Raw genomic sequence first — 6000 nt, 5'->3', positions numbered from 1 at the left:
AAACCAATTTCAAAATCAAAATATGCTCACATAGAATAATGGTCATTTTTTACTTTTACAATCTGGTCACCACTTTGAGCCTCCAGATTTCAAGATTTCTAAACCAAACAAATCCCATTCTTTGCATGTCATCCAAGTACACACCAAGGTGAACAACTTCTGTAAAGAGCATCACACCAAATTCATCTTGGATCAAAAGTTAGAAGCAAGCAAAGAGGAGACTTTGAAACATGTGCAATATCACCAATTTTCAAATTCTGATCAAACCAGGCCACCTCTTGATCACCACTTGACCTAGCAATGACTCCTGGACCTCACCCTACCTAGCCCATGCATTGACACCTCCTGGACATGACCAAACATGGCGTGGCCATGGCCATGCCGGCCACGTTCCCCATCGACGCCCACCCCTCTCTCCTTGCATCTCCAGCTCGAGCCACCTTGCCAAACGAGTAGCCCTTGATCTCCTGAGATCGCCTGTACCTGCCGTTAAACGCGAGGACGCCAACACGACCCGGACGGAGCGCGCCCAGGACGCTCCAGGTACGCCGCCAACGGCATGGCGACGTCACCAGTGCACGGACGCGCGCGACACGGGCACGCGTCGTTCGCCGTACCTCGCCGTACCCCGACCACCTCCGCGCGCCCCGGTACTCGTCCTCGCCACGCGGAGCTCGCCGGACACGCTCGCGTCACCCCCTAGCGCCTACCGCCGCCGGAGAGGAAGCTTCCTTCCGCCACGGCCGCGACGACACGCGCAAGCGCCCGACCGTCGTACGCCCCAATTTGCCGCGCCGTTGACTCTCACAGGACCGCCTTGACGTGGTGAACACCACCGCGCCCTCGCCTAGCCCTCTAGCTCACTGGAGACGCCGCGCCCATGTCGACCATCACCCTGCCCCGCAGCACACCTCCCCATCTATAAATAGAGGCCTTCCTCGAGCAATCTCAGCACACCACCATGATCTCCTCTCACCACCGCTTCTCCTCGCACCATTAGCCACCTCAATCGTCGCCGGAGCAAGCTCAATCGAGCGATCGGAGCCGCGGAAGCCCTGGTGAAATCGCCGTCGATCCAGGCCACCTCGAGCTCCGCCGCTGCTACAAGCTGCCTCGCCGTCGTCTACAACCTCGTCAAGCACACTGCCAACCCTAGCTGGAGCCACGGTGAGCTCGCCGACCCCCTACCTCGCCGTCTCTGTGGCGCAATCTCGCCGGAGATGACGATGGCCCTGTGCCATCCGATCCTGTTCTAATCCTACGCCCCACAATCACTCATACCGATTCGGCTTAGAATAGTCGCTGACGAGTGGCCCCCACTATGTCAGGCGGCCCAAGCGCACCAGCTGCTTTACTGGGCCGTTTTCGTTCCGTTTGAATCGTTACGGCCCACCTCGTGTTCCCGCCAGCCCGTTAAATTCAAATTCGATTTAATTCTTTTCAAACAAATTCAATACTGGCTCCCACTTTGAAAATCCATAGAATCTGTTTGGCTTGGCCAAATTTAACAAATTTCATATTGTTGGAAAGCTATGGAAAAGTTATAAAACATGCCACTGGTCTCACCTTGAGATCTTTTGTAGAAATAATGTGACAAAAAGAACAAGCCAGGGACTTTTGCACATTCAATTAAATCTTAAAAATCAACCAAAATAGATATTAAGTTATTTCCAACTCCAATAACTCACATTTGACTTACACTAATTGTTTCTGCAAGAAAATGGTGTGGTCACTTTGCATGATCATGCCCTAGTTTAAATAATGGGCAATATGACTAGTTTACTTAAGTGATATTGTCCAAAACTATTATGCAAACCCTATGAAGTATTTCACTTCATTTAAATCTTGTCTCAAGTGAATTCATGTGATGTTTGAACCCCTGGTCAAACACTCTTATATGAAATACTTGGAGATTTAAATCATGTGTAGAATTATTAAATGGTATGAGGTGTTCTACCTCATTTAAATCATTTTCTCAAATGATGATAATGAATGATTGACTTAGGTCAACATAAGTTCATGTATTATTGTTTGAGAAATTAAATCTTAAGAAGATTTCAATGAGAGGAAATTATTCCTCAAGAACCCTATGGAAATTAACTTTCACATATGAATGAGAGGAAATTATTTTTCCTCAAGTCACACAACCAATGCACCTTAATTGAATTAATTGTGTGCTTAGAATAGTTTGTGTGAATGTGTATGATGTTTGGAATAGCCATTGAATTAGTGAGTGATTATACTCGTATTCCAATTTAGACGCTAGCATCGGAGACTACCAGGAAGAGGAAGGATTCTACCAAGAGGAGGAAGAAGAGAACCTTGAGAACTACCAAGGCAAGCTAATACTCTTGCAAAGTGCAAATCTCCTTTGGGGCAAGGCACCATGATTCTTATCTTTCTTAACACAAGCCTATCCCAAGTTTTTACTATACAAGTTTTACTTGTTTATTTCAAAAGGTTACTTGGATAAGTTAACTTGGTCTAAATGAATAAGATTACTAGAGTAGCAAAGTTAGTCTCAAGCTAGCCAAGCAAGATAGCACCCCTCATGACTAGTGCTAGTGCTAAAATACTAAAACTTGACTACTCTAGATGGGAACATGTGACTTTGAAATGAATTTGAAACATTGGAATGATGAGTCATTTCATTGAATGGTGATTGTGGCTGATAATGACCAAGGGAAGATGGTGATTTTTGATATAAACCTGATATGGATTTGAATGCGATACCTTTCCAAATTTTGAGTACCCCCACAATACCTGATTATGGGTAGGCCTTAACTGGAAGTTTATGCATCTTAGTATGGGTTCCCTTTGAACACACATCATAGGGGTTATGCCGAGGCTGCCTCCATTGTTGAGAAAAAAATGTCAATTGAGGTGAATTGTAAGGCCAAGCCCTGTGCAGTTCCCAGGTTGATAGTTGGTCTTCACTGGGAGGCCAAGCTCATGGGGAGAGGTGCTCATACTAGGGTTTGTAAGTGAAAGGTTATGGTTGATGATCCGCGTATCGTGTTACGATGATTCGGGGTTATCCCGACGGATGAAATCAAATGTTGTGGCACAAGTGTGCAACCTCTGCAGAGTGTAAATCTATTCGAATAGCCATGTCCACGGTTACGAACGGTTGGAAAGGCCATACAATTTCTGATGTCAGATTTTTGAAAATGTTGGTGAAATGAATGATGAATTGGTGACTGGTTTGAAATACAACAAATGTTGTGGGAATGACACTAATGTTCCCACTTGAGTTAGTTAGCTCACGAACATGTCTTTATTTAAATACTTGTGAACTAAAATTGGCTTTCTGCAAACTAAACTAGAGCTTAGCACCCCTTACTGAAATTGTAGCACTTACATTAGTGTTAGTTTGCAAGTACTTAAAGTACTTACGGCTTTGTCCCTGGCTATTCAAATGGCCAGAATATGAAGATGAACAGAACTACCAAGGAGATGACCAGCAGGACGCCTACGACAACTAGGAGTCTTCCGACGTCAAGCGTTGGCCTGTGGACTAGAGAGTCCTTTTATCTTTACGCTTCCGCTATGAACTTGTGTTTGTTCGTTGATCAATAGATCAACTATTTGTGTAATATGGATCATGTGATTCAAGTTGTAAGACAATATGGTTTGTAATAAATGATGACTGTGATACTTAACTATTATGCCTCGCAACAACAATATTCCTGGGATTGCGATGAATGACATAATAGGCATCTGGACTTAAAAATCCGGGTGTTGACAACAAGCGCGTCGGTTTGCATGACCAGTTGGTCATACTCCTTCTGCTCTCCCTCCAGGAGCGCGGCCCGATCCTCGGCTGCTTTCCGCGCCTTGGCTCCCTCCTCTAGCTCCACCCGCAGCACCACGGTGGAGTTGTTGGCATCCTCCAGGGCCTCATTCAGCCTGGTCTCAGCTGCGGCTTGGGCGGCCTTCATCGCTTCGTTGTGCTAGAGCCCGAGTTGGATCAGCTGGTCCTTCAGCCCCTTGGAATAAACCTCCTGGGCGTCCAGAGCCTCGTGGTGCTCCCGGATGAGCTGCTCTTTTTCACCTAGAGCCCGGAAAGAAAGAGTTAACAAAGCTACAACTGGTAAAATGAAGAGAAACTAGTTAACCGGAAAAGAAAGAGTACCTTGGAGTGCGGCGAGCTGGGTCTTGAGGGCTTCGATGGAAGCTTCCGGGATAGCTATTAAGCAAAAAATTATAAGTACTAAGAAAGAAAAAGCTTCCGGTAAGAGAGTGCCGGAGGCACAGAAACTCACCTTGGCACTTGCTGTGCGCTTCAGCAAGATCCCGGTGCTCCCACAGAAGCTCCTCAAAGAGGTGCCTCCGGGCGTCGGCCGTGCTCTGTTCAAGAAAAAATGTTAGAAAAAAGAAGCCGGTTTCTCTATGCTATTACCTAAGTTTCGCGCTAAGACCTATGCTCTTAACCCGAAGCTCGGGGACTGGCTATGCAGGTTTTTTGAGTTTTTACCTAAGTTTCGCGCTAAAAGCTATGCTCTTAACCCGAAACTCGGGGACTGGCTATGCAAGTTTTTTGAGTTTTTACCTAAGTATCGCGCTAAGAGCTATGCTCTCAACACGAAACTCGGGGACTGGGAAGATAGACAGGATCCGGAAAGAATGAGACCGGCATGAATTGAAAAATTGCAAAGAGTTTGGTGAAACTTACCACCATGTTGTTGGTGGCATCATGCCACGCGTTGTCCAGCTCCTTCACCGCGCGCCGCAGCCGCATGAAGTGCTCCTCCGTGCACCGGGGCCAAGAGGGGTCTAGCGCCGGAAGCCGGTCCTTCCCTAGGCCGCGTGTAGCTGCAGACACGTCCGCAGCATTCCACTTCTCAGCGTAGGAAAGCAGGTGCCCCAGCTCGCGGCCTTCGCGCTTCAGCTCGGTGATCCGGCCCAGGATGCCGGAAGGCTTTTCTCCAGCCGCGGCGGCGGGGCCAACGTGCAGCACCAAGGACTGCGGGCCGGCGGGTGAAGTGCCGGAAGCCGTGGCCTTCCCCTTGGAAGCCTCCGGCTTGAGGAACTTGGTGATCTTGAGGATTTCTGGCGGCGGCGTTGGAGTGGCCCCGCTTAGCTCGACTTTCGGAGCTTCCGGCGGAGGCGCGGGCGAGGTCTTGGGAGGCGAAGGTGCGTCCTGCCCCAAGGTAGAGCTTGCCGGCGCGAAAGAGTCCGGCGCGGGCTTGGAGGGGAAGAGTGCGAGCTCTTCTTCTTCTTTCTTTTCAGGACGGGAGGAACCAGAGGTTCCGCCCGCCCGGCAGCTTCTGCATCGGCGCCGATGTTGCTGGCGCCGATATCTTGTTTTTCTGGAGGGGAGATGAGGTCCTCCTCCGCGCGGTGATCTGGAGGTGTAGGGGCCGCGCGCCCCGCACTTGGAGTGCCTCCCAGAGGGGAGGCAGAAGGGTTGCCGGTACCATATGGTACCGGGCTTGACTGAGGAGGAGGAGTTGAGGTCCTTGCGAGTCCCTCAGAGCTCTCAGGCTTTGTGCCGCTGGCGCTCTTGGAGAGCTTGAGCGCAGGGCTGAGCAAGAAAAAGAGAAAGAGTCAAAAAGAGCAACCAAAAGGAAGGATTTGAAAAACAAAGCAAACAGAGAAACAAAAGCTTACCCAGAAGAGACTGGCATCGTTTTCCCCTTGTAGCGCCTCTTGCTCGCTTCTTTCCCCCAAGCGACTTCCGTCCGGAAGCGTTTGGCGGGAGGAGCTTGGCTTGAGCCGGCATCAGGTGCCGGGGCCTTGTTCTTCTTGCCCTGGGGGACGAGCTTCTCCAGGAACTCGCGGCCGACCTCAGCCTGCAAAGGAGCCGCATGCTCATGAACCTGCGGTTGGGTGCTAGCTGAGGGAGCATCTACAGAGGAGATATAATAGTAAAGCATGAAAGACCGGAAGAGAAAGCTACCTCAAGCATAGTGAGTTCGTCATTGGAACCGGGAGCTTCAGACGAGAAGTTACCGGGGCGTGAGGTGTGGGTGCGGCCCATCTTGAGGTCGATCCAAT

The sequence above is a fragment of the Lolium rigidum genome, chromosome 5 (genome assembly GCF_022539505.1).
Source record: "Lolium rigidum isolate FL_2022 chromosome 5, APGP_CSIRO_Lrig_0.1, whole genome shotgun sequence".
NCBI classification, from domain to species: Eukaryota; Viridiplantae; Streptophyta; class Magnoliopsida; order Poales; family Poaceae; genus Lolium; species Lolium rigidum.
This window is presented reverse-complemented; position numbering follows the sequence as displayed.